The following is a 19,070-nucleotide window of genomic DNA, read 5'->3' as shown; positions in this document are numbered from 1 at the left end:
CCACTTGTAAGACGCCGTGCGTGCTGGGATGAGAAAACACCGACCACTGGAAGCTAGTCCAGGTATACAGTGCATAATCACCCGGTAGACTTCGGAGAGTCTGGAGGGGGGGGGGGGGGGGACAACCACCCTCAGATAGCTGCGTCCTAAGACGCGATATAACATCACATAGGCAGGGGGAGGCCTGGCTAATGTGGGAAATGTGGGTCTTACGTAATTTCGCCCAAATGGATGCGCCCTTAAGCGCGATACAGCGTCACATAGGCAGGGAGAGCCTGGCTGATGTGGGAAATGTGGGACTTACACACTTTCGCCCAAATAGGTGCGTTCTAGACGCGATATAACATCACATAGGCAGGAGGGAGCCTGGCTAATGTGGGAAAAACATGGGTCTTACACAATTCTGCCCAGAAAACTTCGGCGGCGCTGTGCGTCTACGATATCAGTGCCGTGTTTAGACAGCTGACTCGAATACACCGAAAATACTTGGCTTGCAAGTGCGGTGAAGTCTTCGGTGGCGCTGTGCGCCTGCGAAATCAGTGTCCTGGTTAGACAGCTGATTCGGCTAAACCGAAAACAACCTGGCCTGCAGGGCGGGAACTTCTAGGTTGTAGAACCTTATGAATGTAGACGGCGAGGCCCAGCCCGCCGCCGTACATATTTCCTGTAAGGAAATCCCGCTAGACCAGGCCCACGATGAGGCAACGCCTCTCGTGGAATGCGCTCTAATGCCCAAGGGGCACTGAAGGCCCTTGGTGGTATAAGCCATTGTTATGGCGTCAACCACCCACCTGGACAGGCTCTGTTTCGAAACAGCCGTTCCCTTGGAACGTCCACTGAACGAGACAAAGAGCTGCTCCGTCTGTCTGAAGGCAGCGGAGCGGGACACATAAGCTCTTAAAGCCCTAACGGGGCAAAGACAGCTCGAGTCCCCTTCCTCGTTTGATCCCGGCAGGGCAGACAGGGAAATAACCTGAGCCCTAAACGGAGTGTTGAGGGATTTCGGCACGTAGCCGTGCCTAGGTTTGAGTATGACTTTGGAGTCATTGGGCCCAAACTCCAAGCACGTTGGACTCACAGAGAGCGCGTGCAGATCGCCTATGCGCTTCACCGAAGCGAGGGCCATCAAAAACACCGTTTTGAAAGACAGATGTTTGAGGCTGACAGATTGGATAGGCTCAAAGGGGGGACCTTTCATGGCTGCCAAGACCGTAGAAAGGTCCCACACCGGGACTGAGGGAGGTCTGGGGGGATTCAGCCTCCTAGCTCCCCTGAGGAAGCGGATGACTAAATCGTTCCTTCCCAGTGACTGGCCTGGCGTTGCTGTCGAGCACGCTGCGATAGCCGCCACATAGACTTTGAGCGTGGAAGGGGATCTGCCCTTGTCCAACAGCTCTTGTAGGAAGGAGAGAACCTCCGTCACCTCACAATCGAGGGGTGACAGGCCCCGAGCTGTACACCAGCTGGAGAAAACCGACCACTTCGAGGCATAAAGCCGCCTGGTGGAAGGCGCTCTAGCCTGAGTGATGGTGTTCAGCACTCCATCCGTGAGACTAACGGGTAACCGTTGAGCGTCCACGCATGAAGGGACCACAGCTCTGGGTGTGGGTGCCAAATCGAGCCCCTGGCCTGCGAGAGGAGATCTCTCCTCAATGGCACTGGCCATGGAGCGGAGTCTGCTAACTGCATCAGGACTGGAAACCAGGCTTGGTTGTCCCAGAACGGTGCTATAAGCAGTACTGGGCATTTCACTTCCCTGACTCGCTCCAGCACCTGAGGTAGGAGGGAGACTGGGGGAAACGCGTATAGCGGGCAGTGCGGCCACTTGTGGGACAGTGCGCTGTCGTTCTTCGAAAAGAACACGGGGCAATGAGCGTTTTCTGGGGACGCGAATAGGTCCACCTCCGCCCTGCCGAATCTCTGCCACAACAGCCGGACTGTTTGTGGGTGTAGAGACCATTCGCCCGTGGGAACGTTGTTCCTGGACAGCCTGTCTGGACCCAGGTTGAGTGTCCCGGGCACATGCACCGCTCTCAGCGAGCGCAGGTTGCGCTGAGCCCATATTAGGAGGCGCTCGGCCAGCCTGAAAAGGGAACTGGATCCGAGACCGCCCTGGCGATTTATGTAGGACACCACGGCCGTGTTGTCCGAGCGGACTACGACGTGTTGGTCCTTGATGTGGGGACAAAAGCGCGTCAGCGCGTTGTGAACTGCTAGCATTTCCAGGCAGTTGATATGCTGGAGCTTTTCTCGTTCTGACCAAAGGCCAAAGAACGGCCTGCCCTCGAGCAGCGCTCCCCATCCCGAGGTGGATGCGTCCGTAGACACCACTTTCACTCTCGAGGAAGTCCCCAGGCTTACACCTGAACGGTACCAATCGCCCGCCGCCCATGGTCTCAGGGCTGCTGCGCAGTCTTGATCGACTTTGAGGCGCAATCGGCTGAGTGCCCACGCTCCGCGTGGCACTCGCGCTTTCAACCAGAACTGCAGAGGGCGCATGCGAAGCAGGCCCAGCTGGAGAACTGATGATGCTGAGGCCATGAGGCCCAGCATCCTCTGAAACCGTTTGAGCGGGATAATCGCACCGCAGCGGAAGGACCTCGCTGCGTGCTGTATGCGCAGCGCGCGCTGTTGCGACAGCTGCGCCGTCATAGAACGAGAGTCCAGAACGATGCCCAGAAACGATATAGTTTGGCTGGGGTTCAGGGAGCTCTTCGTCCAATTGATCATGATACCAAGATTCTCGAGGTGATCGAGTAACATGGTTCTGTGCTCCACGAGCTGAGATCGTGATTGAGCTATGATCAGCCAGTCGTCCAAATAGTTCAGCACTCGCATGCCCCTGAGTCTGAGGGGAGCGAGCGCTGCGTCCATGCACTTCGTAAATGTACGGGGTGCCAGGGACAAGCCGAATGGCAGGACTGTATACTGGTATGCCCGACCCTCGAAGGCGAATCTCAAGAATCGCCTGTGGCGTGACGCTATCTGTATTTGAAAATACGCGTCCTTTAGATCTATCGACATAAACCAGTCTTCTCGGCGAATGTGCGCGAGGATTTTGCTGGTCGTGAGCATTTTGAAACTGCGTTTCACTAAAGCTCTGTTTAGTCGTCTTAGATCTAGTATGGGTCTGATACCACCGTCCTTTTTGGGGACTAGGAAGTATCTGCTGTATAGCCCCCCTTCGCTTTGAGCTTGGGATACATGTTGTATCGCCCCTTTGCTCAACAGTTTTGATATTTCGGCGCGAAGTAGGTGTGCTACTTCTGAATTCACCGTAGTTTCGACGCGCGCTGTGAAGCGTGGAGGGCGTCGACAAAACTGTAGCGAGAAGCCTCTCTTTATAATGTCTAGCACCCAGTCCGAAACCCCTGGAAGCGCGGCCCATGCGTCTGCATGGCCGGCTAGGGGTTGGATGCGAAGCGCGCTCTGTTCGCTGTGCGACGGCGGCGCTTCGGGGTGCGCTAGCATAGGCGTTACGCCTGAGACATTTGAGGCGGGGAGCGCGCGTAATACAGCGGGCAAAACGCTCATCCTCGACCGCGCTACAGTGTTTATCTGAGCGGGGGAGGTCTGAGAAGGTCTCATGCAGCCTACAAGTGAACGTGGGCGGGGACCGGGCACGTTTACTGCTTTGGCCGCGCTGTCTGCTTGAACAGAGCGGGCGCGCACAGGTCCCGTTTTTACAGGGAGCCTGTGGCTTGCCAGACATAGTGTTTGTGGGCACTGGGAAGTGGGCACTTTGACTATGTTTGGGGCGCGATCGAACTGCGTCGATCTTATGAGTACGGGCCCTGTGTGCAGGGCTGTGCTTGTGTGTAGAGATGGGCACAGAGAAGTGGGCATCAACACTACATTTATAGCACCATCGGCCATGGCCGGGACACCAGAAAATACACTCTTTTCGGGATTTATCTGGGTAGCCGTAAAAACGGCTTTTGTGTGCAGGCAAGCGGGCAGCTGTGCGGGCTTGTGCTCTGCTGAGAACGCTGAAGCAGTCGCAATTCCTGGGACTGAGACAGCGGTGCGCTTTGGTGAGGGCCCGGTCGCAACGGGGCTTACACACCTGCGCTTTCCTAGGCGTGCTAGGATTTCTTTGGGGCTTCCGGCTTCAACACAACCCTTGGTCGCGGCCCGCGGTGAGTGGGGCGGCGGCTAGTAGAGCGAGAGCGAGGGCGTGAGCTGCGCTGCTGTCGCTGTGAGGGGGCGGCCGAAGGCGGGGGCTGAGGCTGTGAGCTCCGAGGGGCCTGTTTCTCACGGCCCGCTGCAGAACTGGGGCGCTTCGGCAGGAAGTGCTTGAACGCCTGTGACGCTTTTTGGGCTTCGGAAAATCTCTCCACGAGCTCGGAGAGAGAAGATCCAAAAAGGCCAGCGGAGGATAGCGGGGCGTCGAGGAACGCGTTGCGCTCTGCATCAGCCATCTCCGTGAGCGTCAGCCACAAATGCCTCTCGGCTACGGTAGCGGAAGCCATACAGCGTCCCATGGCTTGTGCTGCAGCCTTGGTAGCGCGGAGGGAAAGATCCGACGCGCTTCTCAGGTCCGCGATGCAGATAGCTTCAGGTCCTATCTCGTCCAGTTTGCGGAGGAGATCGCCTTGGAAAACCTGAAGCGTGGCCATGGTGTGGAGAGCCGATGCCGCCTGCCCAGCGGCGGAGAAGATCCGCGCGAGCATCGACGACGTCATGCGGCAGGCTTTTGACGGCAGCGCAGGCTTAGTCCGCCGTCCAGCAGAGGGCGGGCAAAGGTGGGCTGCTATCGCCTGTTCCACCGGCGGCAGAGTGAGGTAGCCTCGGTCCTGAGCATTATCCAGGGAGGAAAATGCTGGGGATACAGACGAACGTGTTCGTGCAGAAAAGGGAGCGTTCCAGGCCTTCGCCACTTCTTCATGAAGCTCAGGAAGAAACGGAGCGGGCTTAGACACAGGAGAAGTGCGCTCACCAGGGAGGAAGCTACCATCAAGCCGGGTGCGCGAGGGGAGTTCCGGTGCAGACCACTCGAGGCCGAGGCTCGCCGCGGCCAACGCGAGTACTCGCATGAGCTCCCTCTCGATGCTAGCTCTAGCCGACGGCTTTCGGGCAGGAGGCGTGAGATCCGCAGAGCTCGCCCAGTCTTCACTGCCTGAAGCTAGCAGAGAGCAGGAATCCTTTTCGACCGACTCGACTTCAGAAACAACTTCCTCAGATGAAGCGGCGGCAGACTGCGGGCGCTGAGCATCAGGAAGTGCTTCGGGGGAAGCCGGTGAAGCTGGCGGGCGAGCCGGCGAGCTTTGTCGGGAAGAGGTGGGTTCCGGGGCCCGCTGCGAGCGGCGCTTCTTACGGCGCGGCACCGCGGCGGGGGGCGCAGGCTCGGAGAACTGTGCCAGGCGAGTCCGCAGAGTCACCATCGGCAAAAGCTCGCAGTGAGGGCAGCCGCCGTCAGCGAGCGCGAGCGCTGCGTGATCTTCGCCCAGACAGGAGACGCAAATAACATGGCGGTCTCCCTCGGTGAGCGGGGCTCGGCACGAGCCACAGGATGGCATCTTGAAAAAGACGCGGCTCTTTTAGGGGTGAGTGTTCGGGGAACACTGCACACACACACACAGAACAGAGCAGATAAAGGATATGAAGCGCCGGAAAGCGCAGCAGGTACGGCAGTAGAAGGCGGCGAAGGCCAGCGGCTTCAAGGGCTCGTCCCGCTGAAAAGCTTGCCTCGACGACGCTTGCTTCTCCGTGATCCAGCGATGCGTGAGCTTCGCTGAAGAGATGAAAATCAGTTGAATCAGCCTACTCGAGCTCCTTTTATAGGGGATGGCCACACCCGTTTCGGCGGGATGTGACGAGGAGCGCGCGAAGCACTCTCATTGGTCTGATGTTGCATCAGCCCTCGCTCGATAGGCTCATGCAGTTGCCGCAGAACAGCCAATGAGTGAGCGAGCCGTCTCGCCATGGCTGTGCACTGCCGCAATGCGTTTTACAAATATGAAAATTAAGGATAATTTTGCTTCAGTATTTCGTGAAAAGAGACTTTTCCCGCAGCGTTCTACGAACGCAGTACGAGAGAACTCTCGTAAGAGAACTGAAGTCCGTGATCCATTTTAGCGGAAGTGAGAGACTGTAAGTTTTGAATGCTTATATCTCCTAAATGCTAATTTTGTCATTGTTTTGGAACACACCAGCTTATTCATAACCTTCAAAAGGCTAACATATTCATACTATAAGCTAAAAAAACGTAGCCTGACTACGTCAGACTTCCTACTTCCGCTCAATTTCATTTCGCTTCTGTATTCAGTCTGAGAAAGCGTAATAGCTTTCCGTTTTCCCCCGGCCTGAAAACAGCCGGCCAATCAACGAACAGAGGGCGGGCTGAAAGCCGTGACGTAGACGCTGACTGTACCGTGGATGCGTAGATTTACTTCACATAATCTGCAAAAGTCGTTCACAGCCATGTTCACTCCGGTATTTCGCTCGATGGTTTTGTTTTCACATCATACATGTGTTTACAGTGGAAGTTAGATGCGGCTGAGCATGCGCATAACACACGCCATAACCAAACGTTATGTGATTGGCTTACGGGTAACCAATGATTTTAAACCTCCGACAAGCCACAACGCTTTCCTATGTGTGCTGTGGGACTCAGAGAAGACATGTATGCATGAGGGAATGAAAAAATCCTCCCCATTTCCACACGATTGCTGTACGTGGTTAGAAAACATTAACGTTATTTGTCTTCACTGAGAAAAAAACACATTTCCTCGCTTGATCGCTCTAGTTTTTACCATCTTCATCAGTATCATCATCATCATAATCATCTTCAGCAGTGCTAAGAGCTCCCTCCTCCTCTAACTCACATTGAAGGCCTATTACACACATTTAGATGCACCATAAAGTGTTCTAGAACTGAGCAGTAGCACAGTTTATCACTTAATAACTTTCATCTTATAAACCGGCGACCCCTGTAACATCAGTATTGATTAAGGTAAACGTGAGCTGAAATATACAGCAGATTTCATGAATAGTTGAGCACACACCGCTTTGTTTAACATGCAGCATTGACATAAAAGATATTCATGAGACAAGGATAAGAAAGAGTTGTTTGCATAAATATGTCTATTACATATGCAGCATGTAATGGGGCTGGATGTTTCGGATGCAGTCTTCTTTCCCATCCATAATGAGAGTGATTTATTTTCCCCTTTGTCATGGTTCACTGATATATATATAGGCTCATATCTTGTCTGACTTTGCTGAGATCCAATTCCCTCTTCTCTAAACTTCTTCCTAATGCATCGCTAAACATTGTTGATATGGAAGAGATCGTTTTTCAGCCTCAGCAGTTCGTGAGCAGATTCACAATCAAATACAAAACTGTTCTTTGTCTTTCCTCTCGGCATTATAAAACACTTTTACATTTTTTCTATAGCTGTGAAAACTGTTCCAATATTATGGCTAGCAAAAAACAATGAAACACAACAACAACAAAAAAATCATTCATTCATATTCAACATTCATATTTAACCAGTGATGCCTATATAAACTGTTGGACATTGTTAGTGGACAAAAAAACAAAAACAAAATGTAAACCTGTGAAAGTCCACTGAGAAAGAAAGTAGCCATTGCTGAAGAAACACCCAGAAAAAAAATATCTGACATCTACCATCCTTGTTTAGGTAAAGTTTGAATGACAGGTCGGGGAACGATGCCTTTGGTTGCATTAATGATTTTGTGACAGTACAGGACCCTATCTCATCCCCTCAGACCCAAAAGACAGACCCTCGGTTCAGGGAGTTGCTTTATTTTGGTACTGACCCACTGGCCCATAGCGTCTGTTCCACCTGATGCTTTTCTGCAAGATGGACCAATTGACTACCAACAGCTTGGGCTAATACCAAGTGTGTCTCTGTCTGTATTGCTGTTCGTTTCTGTCTGTTCACCGTCTCTTTCTCTTTCACTCAATATCTGTCTGACCTACCAGTTCTAAAATTTAGTTTTTTTGGAAAAGTCAAAAATTTCACGATGAAAAATTATGTCACAGCAGTCCAATTGTCTTGAGCCAAGTCAGAGGGGGAGCCAAGTCAGTACTGTTTTTACTGAATTACTTACTGTTCAAAAGTCATTAGCATAAATGTAAGTGCAAATTTGGACAGTTGGTGGCGCTAGAGGGATTGAGATAGAGAGTCCAAAATTGTTATGGTTATTGTTCAGACTGTCCTTTATCTTTGTGCCAAATTTCACAACTATTTCTCATATGGTTATATGGGCTGGCATAGACTCAGAAGCAGAAGCAGAATAAATTATTGTTATCTCTTTCTCTACTTTTGCTCTATAACTTGTATACTATTGTATTCTGTACTTGGCATTGTGTAACAAATATTGTTGACTCTTGTGATAAATTTCTTGCACTGTTCCTGATCATAAAATGATCTGCTAAATGCCTAAAGGTAAATGCAGTAAAGTTATATTAAGCATAGAAATCAGAGAAAACACTCTTAAACAAAATTTTCAGACCTTTAGCAAAGTTGAAAACCACCAAGTATTTATGCATTTGGCTAGACTTTTTATCTAAAACAACTTACATTGCACTCAAGGTATATATTTTATCAGTTTGTGCATTCCCTGGAAATCCAGGCTTTTCTATTGCCACGCTCTACAGCAATTTCTACCTAACTGGACACTTGAGCTCCACTGTCTGCATTCACATTGGAAGTCATTGTATTTCGGTTAAACTCTGCTCAACTCTGTCGCATCGCCTTCAGGCACTTTTGCACACTGCAACACAAATGACCAGTTCTTACTGAAAATTAACGATTTCCGGTAGTTTCTGGCTACTCCATCTATTCTAAAGCGTATGGCTAGTGGCAAAGTATAAGAAATAATTCACAGAGTAATTTACTAAGCTTGGATGCAAAATTAAATGACACAGGATGCTAACTGGTCTCAAAGTGATTTTTAGTGGATCGTCATGTTAACAATGGATTCCATTAACATTTGATGACCTCTCTCTCTTTCACACACACCCACGCGCACACACACAAAATGTTGGGTTTTCATGTTTTATGGGGACATTTCATAGACATAATGATTTTTTATACTGTACAAACTGTATATTCTATTTCTGCATTTTTACATTTTTAAAAACAAAATTATGTATGAAATTAAAGCTGTTTTTCACATGGGGACCCAAAGAGTAACCCTTGACCTGACACATGACGCATTGGCGAACGCGGAAGCATAGAGGATAGAGCAAAACAAAACACCAGTCACAAATTAGTGTCTAAACGAGAATTTTTAAAGAGAAATGTCGTGGGACCTTGAGTTTGTTGCCCAGCCTTGTTTGTTTGAACCGCGAGAGGCGTTTAAAGGGTTAGTTCACCCAAAAATGAAAATTCTGTCAGTAATTACTCACCCTCATGTTGTTCCACCTTCGTTCATCTTCGGAACACAAATTAAGATATTTTTGATTAAATCTGAGAGCTGGATCACTTCTCCATAGGCTTCTAAGACATTATAACTTGCTGGCCCAGAAAATGTATTAAAGGCATCGGTAATATAGTCCAAGTGACTACAGTGGCTCAATCTTAAGTTTATAAAGCAACGAGAATACTTTTTGTGCGCAAAAAACCCCCACAAAAATAATGACTTTATTCCACTTTTCATTTCCTTCTCTCTGGGCCTCGAGTTATTTCACGTAGTATAACTGCGCAGCGCATCTGTGTTGTACAGACATAAAGTCGTTATTTTTGTTTTGTTTTTAGCACAAAAAGTATTCTCGTCGCTTACTTAAGATTGAGCCACTGTAGTCACTTGGACTATATTAACGATGTCTTTAATACATTTTCTGGGCCAGCAAGTTATAATGTCTTAGAAGCCTATGGAGGAGTGATCCAGCTCTCAGATTTAATCAAAAATATCTTAATTTGTGTTCCAAAGATGAACAAAGGTCTTACGGGGTTGGAACAACATGAGGGTGAGTAATTACTGACAGAATTTTCATTTTTGGGTGAACTAACCCTTTAAGTTATAAATGTAGATATTTTTCTTCCACAAACACATTGCTTCGCTTGAGAAGGCCTTTATTAACCCCTTTTATCACTTTTATCATGGATGGATGCACTTTTTTGGGCTTCAAAATATCATCCTCAATTAATTGCCATTATAAAGCTTAGAGCCAGGACATTTTTTTAATATAACTCCGATTGTATTCGTCTGAAAGAAGAAAGTAATATACACCTAGGAAGGCCTGAGGGTGAGTAAATCATGGGGTAATTTTCATTTTTGGGTGAACTATCCCTTTAACCAGGGAGACAATTGATCTGCAATTAAAATCAGGCCCTCTTGCTTCACAGGAAGCTCAGCTGGAACCTGACAATGAGTATCCGATTAAACCTGCAAGTCCCTTTAGAACAAAAGCCTCTGATTAGCCTCTTGGGTTCCATTTAATGAGAAACCTGGAGTGAAGGAACTCTCTAACTCTGCTTTGACAATGCCTAGACCATCCTTTCATCAGTATATAATATTGAATCAAGGCCTGGCATTATTCTTTACGTCAAAGTCCCCTTTAGTTTGAAGAGAGGATGTGTGATTAAGCTCTATTTCCCCCTTGAAAGCCAAACAAGTGGACGTGACAGGAGTTGTGTTATTAGAGACAAGGATGTTCTTCCAACAGCATTTCAGACTTCAAAGTCCAGAGACAAATCAGATGCCGTAGTGTCTGCAAAAACCAATCAGTGTCAATTTAGGCCAGCAGACAGGGCACAATAATTTAAGAGTGTGCGGCGCTTTCCTGTGTTTTTCTGTCTTATTAACTTGGTAAAGCAACCAACCAAAACACTTGCTCTCCACAAGCCTTGGACAATCTACAACAGGCAACACCTACACCTTTTCCAAGTTTCCCAAGTTTCTTTGATCTCAAAAAGCAACGGTCTCCTGCACAGAAGTCCACCCTCCTTTTATCTTATGGCCCTTGAGAGCCAGAGGAAGTAGAAAGATGTTTTGACTGTTGAGAGGGCAGAGTGAGTTTGTCAAGAGAAGCAGTGGAGAAACCAAAGCTTTGGATGGTAAGAACTGTGAGGTCCTTGGCTTTCTGATCTCATTATGGCACCATTATAGCTCTTGGATATAGCTACAGTATTGAGGGCCCTTGAACATCTTCATTATTCTTCAAAGTATAGTGAGAGAGGATCTGCTTGGAAGAAACACCTCTCTGCCGACATCTGTCCCTCATTTTGAGTTCTCCTCTAAAAGGAAAGTCTCTAAATTGGAGAGCACCAATTATGGACATGACAGTGCCACAGGCAAGTATACAAGGACTTCCCTTAACTGTTACTCTTCTCTGGACCAATTGGTAAAAAATGAATGAAATCTAAAAATATAAGTGAAATTCTGAACGATATAAATAGAATATTACAACAAGCTTTCTATTCACCTGAATGGCATTGCAGTCATAAGATGCTCACCACATTCACAAAACATTCCTATAATAAATGAGAATTTTATAGACCAACATTTTTGTTATACTTAAGAAAAAGTTCTTAAGAAAATATTTAAGAATGTAAGAAGTTTTTCAAGAACTGCACATTCTTACACGTTATCAAATTCAAATTTATCTTAAGAACTATTAAGTTAAAATCATTTGTTATATAGGCTCATAATGTCTTTCTTTCCCTGGAGGTTTGACCAATTTGAATACACTGGCTACAACAATGCAAAGATTTGACCTTAAATTAGCAAGGACTTCACAACAATCTCTGTGCAAAACTAGGGCAGGTGTGGAGGCCGAATACAAGAAAACAGCATGTTATCCAAACAAATGCCTCGGAGCTAGATTGGTAGCACTGGAGCGATGAATACAGTTCCTCCCTCCACAATGCGGATGTTCAAAGGTCTCAGCGGTATATGCTAATGCTCCAAGCAAACCTCTCATGCATACATAAAGAGCCTTTTATATTGTGCAGCAACATTCCTGATAATACATTGCCTGCCCTAAATGACAAGTGAACATCAGCAGATGAGTTTTTAAATAAAATGCAAAGATGTGGGCAACTGTGACATAACATGAAAGCACAGCATGCGACAACAGCATGATGCTTCTTAGAGGAGTGGTGTTGAGCTACGTGACATTATTTTGTTTCCAGGGCATATTTAATGGTGATACTGGATGTCTAGAGGCAGGAAGATGTGCCCTACATAGGAGGCTTATTCAATAAGACATATTCTTCATGTAAAGGAGGGAGCAAATTCACTCTATAAGCAGCAAGTTGTGATTTATTTTTTTGCCTTATATGTACGGTGGCCTAGCGAGCTCAACGCATCGCAACTGAAGAAAACACATGCAAATAGAAAAAAAACACCATCAAATTAAGATATCATCTTCATCAGTCTGCCAACACATGTGCTGCAAATACTCACAATGCAACCAAATTTAGAAACGCAGAAACGTTTATTAAAATAAACAAACAATTCACCTTTCAGTTCATGGACAACACCACTGACAAGTAGACATTGAACAATAAGTGGTCCCAGCCAGTTGTGTGCGTTGTGAGTGTTTGCAGCGCGTTTCTGTATTTGGTTGCATTGTGAGTATTTGCAGCACGTTTCTGTATTTGGTTGCATTTCTGTATTTGGTAGTGTTGTGAGTATTTGCAGCGCGTTTCTGTATTTTGGTTGCATTGTGAGTTTCAGCGTGTTTCTGTATTTGGTTGCGTTGAGTATTTGCAGAGGGTTTCTGTATTTTGGTTGCATTGTGAGTTGCCGCGTGTTTCTGTATTTGGTTGCTTTATGAGTATTTGCAGCGCATTTCTGTATTTGATTGCATTGTGAGTATTTGCAGCACATTTCTGTATTTGGTTGCATTGTGAGTATTTGCACAATGTTGTATAATAAAATAGAATTAAATTAAATCTAATCAGGAAATCCATATCCAATCCCAGCTCTAGCAAACGATCACTGAGGCAAAACAGGAAAAAAATATGTAAACTTTTAAACACAATAATTTGTGTACATTTCGTTATTATTTTGTCTTGTGGAATACGTATATGTAAATCTCTGTTATGTAGCTTCTTCGTGGGAAAAAAGAAAAAGAAAAAACAAAAAAGGACAAGGGCTAAATGAACATTAGAAAATGTTCTAGAAAGAAAGCTAACTTTATACAGATAACCAACCTTCCATAGGAAACAGGACATAAACATGGTGGGCGGTTTACACACACACATACACACTCCCTGAAGAGTGATGGAATGGGTGAACATCTGCTGGCACAGTGGGGAATGAAGGAACAGAAGAAAAATCTGCCTGTGTCTCACACCGAAACAACTGATTAGGCCCTCTAAATGACAGAACCTCTGCCCATGTTGAAATAGCACAGTCCCTCCATCTCCACGCTTCTGAGCATGGTGTGGTTCCAGCAGGTGTTGTAAGGACTTGAATCATTAACCCCAGGCTGACAGACAAGACTTAGCCATCCAGGCTCAGAGAAGTGTTGCACTTCAGCATCTCCCCACCACTCCAGTGAGTCTGCAACTTCACACACTGGGAGCTGCAAAATGGATCCATTTACTCCAACTCAAGGTTAGAGGTTGGTAGGACTGATTGTTCCAAACTGATATTGTAAAATTTTAGTTTGTGTTCTGGACTTAAAGGGATAGTTCACCCCATAATGAAAATTCTGTCATCATTTACTTACCCTCAAGTTGTTCCAAATTCAGCAGAAAAAAGAAATTCATACAGGTTTGGAACAACTTGCCTGCATTTTTGCTATTAAGCAACATAAGTTAAATCTACAGGCTACATGAAATTGGTCTTTGTTCCTCACAGATAAATGTCAAATTCTGGAAAGATTTTTTTTTAAAGAAATTTATATTTTTATTCAGCAAGAATGCAATACATTGGTGCCAGTAAAGTCTACACATTGTTAAAATACATTTCTATTTAATTATAAATGCTGTTCATTTGAGCTTTCTATTAATCAAAGAATTCAGAAAAAAAAAAAAACGTTTCCACAAAAATATTAAGCTGCACAACTGTTTTCAAAATTGATAATAAGAAGACATTTTTTACTAAATCAGCATATTAGAAGGATCATGTGCTGAAGACTGGAGTAATGGCGTTTGATCATTTCACAATATTACTGTTTCGCTGTATTTTTGATCAAATAAATGTAGCCTTGGTGAGCAGAAGAGATTTCTTTTAAAAACATTTTACCGACCCCAAAACTTTTAAATGATAGTATATGTAAAGAATAAAAGCAAAGACATGTTGTCTCTCATTTTCATATGGGCTTTATAAAATAAAAATTAATTAATATGAGGGTTACATTGACATGGGGGTGAGTAAGTGATCTCAAGAATTACATTTAGGTGAACTATTCATTTAGCATGTAGTCATACCTGTACATGTAAACACACATGGGTAGAAAACAGACTACAAGTGCACACAGACTAAGCTACATCGACTCTGTCTCCACCTAGTCCTATCTGCACTCTTTTCTATCAGTTCAGCATCTTCTCATTTTCCCTCTCCCTTCTATCATTCTTGTTCAATCAACGCTCTCCACTTCTCTGTGGTCAGCGGTCAGACAGAGAGAGAGAGAGATAGAGAGGCAACACTCATCTGAGCCCTTGAAATAAAGACATGGGACTCCAGTCTAGATCGATAGCCTGTTAGTGACCAGTGTGACTTTCATGTCATGCAATCATCGGACAGATTGCCACAGAATAGGGAGTCTGTGATAGACTAGATCTGCCTGGGATACCAGGGAAACACAGGCGGTGTAAAATGCAGCGCTGTACATACAGCCGTACAGACACACAAAAGAAAAGCATACTGTTAACACTCTGTTTGAAGCACTGACACAAGTCCTCACCATAATAATATATCAAAGACAAATATCTAAAAGACAAGCTTTTCTATTTACTCAGAGAAAGATAAAGGGATAGTTCATCCATCCATTATTCACATAACCTCATGTTGTTCAAAACCTCTATGACTTTTCATATTTTTCACATTTCGTTATATTTTGAAGAATAACCTAGTCACTATTTTAAATATAGTGAAAATAAATGAATACTTGTGGTTCTAAGCTTTAAAATAACAATAAAAGCAACAGAAAAGGATCATCAATATGGTGCCTAAGTTTTGTGTGCGAGACTCCAGGTCTTCTAAAGACATTCAATAACTTGGGAGAAAATTAAGGGCCCTATCATACACCTGGCGAAATGTGGTGCAAGTGTTTTTTGCTAGTTTCAGCCCGACGCAGTTATCATTTTCAGGTCCTGCGCCACGTTGTTTAAATAGCAAATGCATTTGCGCCTATTTGTGCGCCCATGGGCATGCTGGTCTGAAAACAAGGTGTGTTCAGGCGCATTGTTGGTGCGTTGCTATTGTGAGGCAATTGAAATAGGCTAGACTGCGCCATTGACCAACAAAAACATGGTCTAAAGTCAATGGCGCAGTTTTTTTATTTTTGCATTAGTGATATGCGCCTATAGGCGGGTCCACAATGCTCTTCCACTCTGCTTATTACACACACAGGGATGCGCAGCAGCATACAAACTAGCCAAATATTAAAAATAAAAGGATGTAAAAGATTAAAATTGTGTACATAAATATATGGTGGAATCCACGCTTTAACCTCGTGCACGAGCAAATTCGTTTCCTCTCTGGAGAAGCGTTCAGTCTTTCCGCTTGTAAATTCCGCCATGTAAATAGCAACCCGCCATGGTGCGAGTGCAACTGGCTTTTAGAGGGAATGGGAAGTTACAATCTGATTGTTAGGAGAATAGGGACAAGAGAATAGGGACAACCCCTTTTAGACCATGCGCCGCGCGCCGACCATTTTTATCGTCATTAAACTAGCAAAAGTGAATTCGGACACGCGCTAAGTGCACTTGCGCCGTGCGCTTTAGACCATGTGCTTAGACTGTTAAAATAGGGCCCATTATTATTGACTATTAGTCATTATTCACTGATTATCCAAATCCTTCTAATTGGTTTTATCAACTGGATAAAATGCAGTGTTGTAGTCAAGAAGATCAAGTCCAAAATCATATTTTCATTATCTAAACTACAAAACTGATAAAATGATTAATTAGAAGAAAACAAAAAAAGAATTTGAAAGAAGATTCAAAAGAATAATTTGCTGATGTACATCATAAAATACATCATACATCATTCATCATTCAAGATACTTGTAATACAGTGCACAAGTCATATGAAACCCTTTTATTTAAGAGTTTATTAAGAGTTTTGGGTGAACTATCCGTTTAAAGGAGCCGTATGTAAGATTGTGGCCAAAACTGGTACTGCAATCACTTTCAAATTACTGTAGAGCAGTGTATCCCCTCCCCCTCCCCCCTGACTCGAGGTTGCCAGATAGGCTGCAGGATCCAGCACGAACGTTTGTAGCTGCAGCTGTGGTAACTAGAGCTGAGCTGGCAACCCGGATGCTGAAACACTACTGACTTCGTGATTGGTGAATAGGTGGAGGGTGGCGCTTCAGGCCAAAACACAACATGACAACATCAACATCAGTTGAGGGCTGCAACTTCACTTTTTAAATGACAATATCCTGGCCGAACTACTGTTGTCAGTGATATAAGTATTTGAAATGAACATGATTTCTTAATGTCTAGTGACATATCAGGGCCATTTTATGATGGAAGATGCAAGGCAAGGCAAGGCAAGTGGCAAGCCTCATTTTGATGTATATCTGATTGAAACGGCTTAAAGAATCAGTAAAAAAATGTAGGACGGGACTTGATTTCGTAGGAAGTTGGGCGTTGCTAACTAACTAACTAACAAACTAACAAACTAACTGGACTAACAAACATCATGAAGATGTTGTTTGGAGGGGGAGGTGATAGTGTTTTTGATTAAAGATTATGAATGCACATGAATTAAAAAACAAAACAAAAATAATGATGTTCACGGATAAATCATTTATACTAAACACTGCATCATTCTGTAATTTTTTTTAAATAGCTCATTTTGATTTCATTGTGACTTTAATAGCGCCTAAAAATAAGATATCCTTTCCCACTAAGTGAACTCAGTTGAACTAGTAAACGGAGAAAGATAATGCAGTAAGTGACCTCAAAGTAAAACTTATTTTTGGACATTTGACATTTATTTAAATAAGCCTCTGGTCTGCATCTCAAATGTCTACATCTCAATGCAAATAACAACTCTGAAATATGACACATAGCCGCAAGTCACCGTAACCTTTTTGAAACCTCAGCAAACAATGATTAATAACTTATTACGAGCATGAAATAAATAAAAAATCTAACCGTTATCGATCTTAAGTTAAACTTGGATTTGCATATATACTCAGATTGATGTCTGGGCTGTGGCATTCTTATATGTTATTTGCTCTTTGCTGTGGGGTTCACCTGCCTTGATATACTCCCCAACGCAAACGAAGCCACTTGCATTTCTCTGGCCTCACAATCTAGCTTTCCTCACGATCACAGAAAGCAATTTAGCCTAAAATCAACATCTCTCACACTCCCCAATTCCCTCATGTGAGAAGGAGATAGAGAGAGAGAAAGAGTGTGAATTAGGGAGGGTGGTGATGACAGGAAGACTGCTCAGAGTCAACAGTGCCGCATATACATATTCTGAAATGAGCACATCTCATCCAGACCTTGTGACTAAATTATATGTGAAGAGAATATAAGGAGGAAAGAGAGAGATATACTGTAAATAGAGTGAGGCAATGTTTGAAATAAAATACTAGTATACAGTATATATACTGTATACCGCCTACTTTTTTAAGTATTTGAAATTGCTAAATGTTTCTAGGTACTAGTATTTTTAAACAGTTTCCAACTAGGACTTATTGTGCAAGATTCATTAACGTTCAATATTATGCATTCAGTTGATGGTATTCATAAACATATACTTATATATATATATATAAAATTTGGAATATATAACATTGAATTTATATATAACAGTTATTTTGAATTGTAATATACTATTACTACACTGTAAAAAAAAATTACATCCCCAAGTCAAAAATTTCAAGTGACCGATAACATCTAAATTTTTCAATTAGTCTGAAGTATTATTTCTCATTGAGCCAATGTTAACAGACTATTGCAACAAGAAGTTCACTTGGGCCAATTGAAAAATTTAGATGTTATCGGTCACTTGAAATTTTTGATTTGGGAGGGTTAGAAATGTTTTACAGTGTATTTGAATTACCATAATTAATTTTTGAATGGTAAATGTACTGTGAATGTAAAGTGTTACCCCAAAAATAATAAGAGTAGTATTTGTGTGCTATTTCAAACACAGGGATGTACATAGAGAGAGGAAAAGTGCATTTAGCCCCCTTGAAAGCATGAATTCTCACAGTATGAAATCACAAATTTAAAAGCTGCAAAAATGAGCACTTTTGAGAAGTGTTTTGGTTGGCTTGTTTCCTTTAATGGATCTGTCATCTCTCAAATGCCAAATCCAACCTCCTACAGACAAACAAAAAGAGAGAGAGAGAGAGAGAGAGAGAGAGAGAGAGAGAGAGAGAGAGAGAAAGAGAAAGAGAGAACATTCCTTCTTACTCTAATCCCTCCAAGTGTCCCCGTCAGAAGATTTGACATTGAGAAGTGACTCATTCAGAGGTTAATTAAATGTTGTTTATGCCAAGTGAGAGAAATTACTACACTACCCAGAGAGCACTAATGTAACAACTGTGTTCTCCGACCTGCAGAAGCGTGTAATTTCCAGTGGTGGGAGAATAATCCGTGGCTGATGACTTGAAAAGAGAATACTATAAAATGGGCTCACCGTGATAGTGTTTAGTTTCGATGACAAGTGAGGTGACAAAAGTAAAAATTTATTTATTTATTGCATTTAATATCATGCTGCTTGATCTGACATTTCAGAAACATTTCAATGTGCTGAGCACTTGATTTTGAAACCACTGTTTCATTGTACAAATCCTTATTGAAGAGCAAATTGTTTGAAGAGCAAAACTGTTTCCCCAGTTTTGTTGAAGGACTTTTATTTTGATATATATATATATATATATATATATATATATATATATATATATATGTATATATATATATATATATATATATATATATATATAT

At 43.9% G+C, this 19,070-nt stretch overlaps 1 protein-coding gene across 1 annotated transcript in view; it reads right to left on the bottom strand.

Annotated features, from left to right (window-relative positions):
* Positions 1-19,070, bottom strand: part of cdh13 (cadherin 13, H-cadherin (heart)) — a 364,060-nt gene that overhangs the window by 18,077 nt on the left and 326,913 nt on the right. The gene's annotated exons all lie outside the window — the stretch shown is intronic.

Source organism: Abramis brama (assembly GCF_963993115.1).
Source record: "Abramis brama genome assembly, chromosome: 9".
In the NCBI taxonomy this organism is placed as follows: Eukaryota; Metazoa; Chordata; class Actinopteri; order Cypriniformes; family Leuciscidae; genus Abramis; species Abramis brama.
Note: the sequence above shows the minus strand (reverse complement) of the source record. Positions and strands in the feature narration are given on the sequence as shown.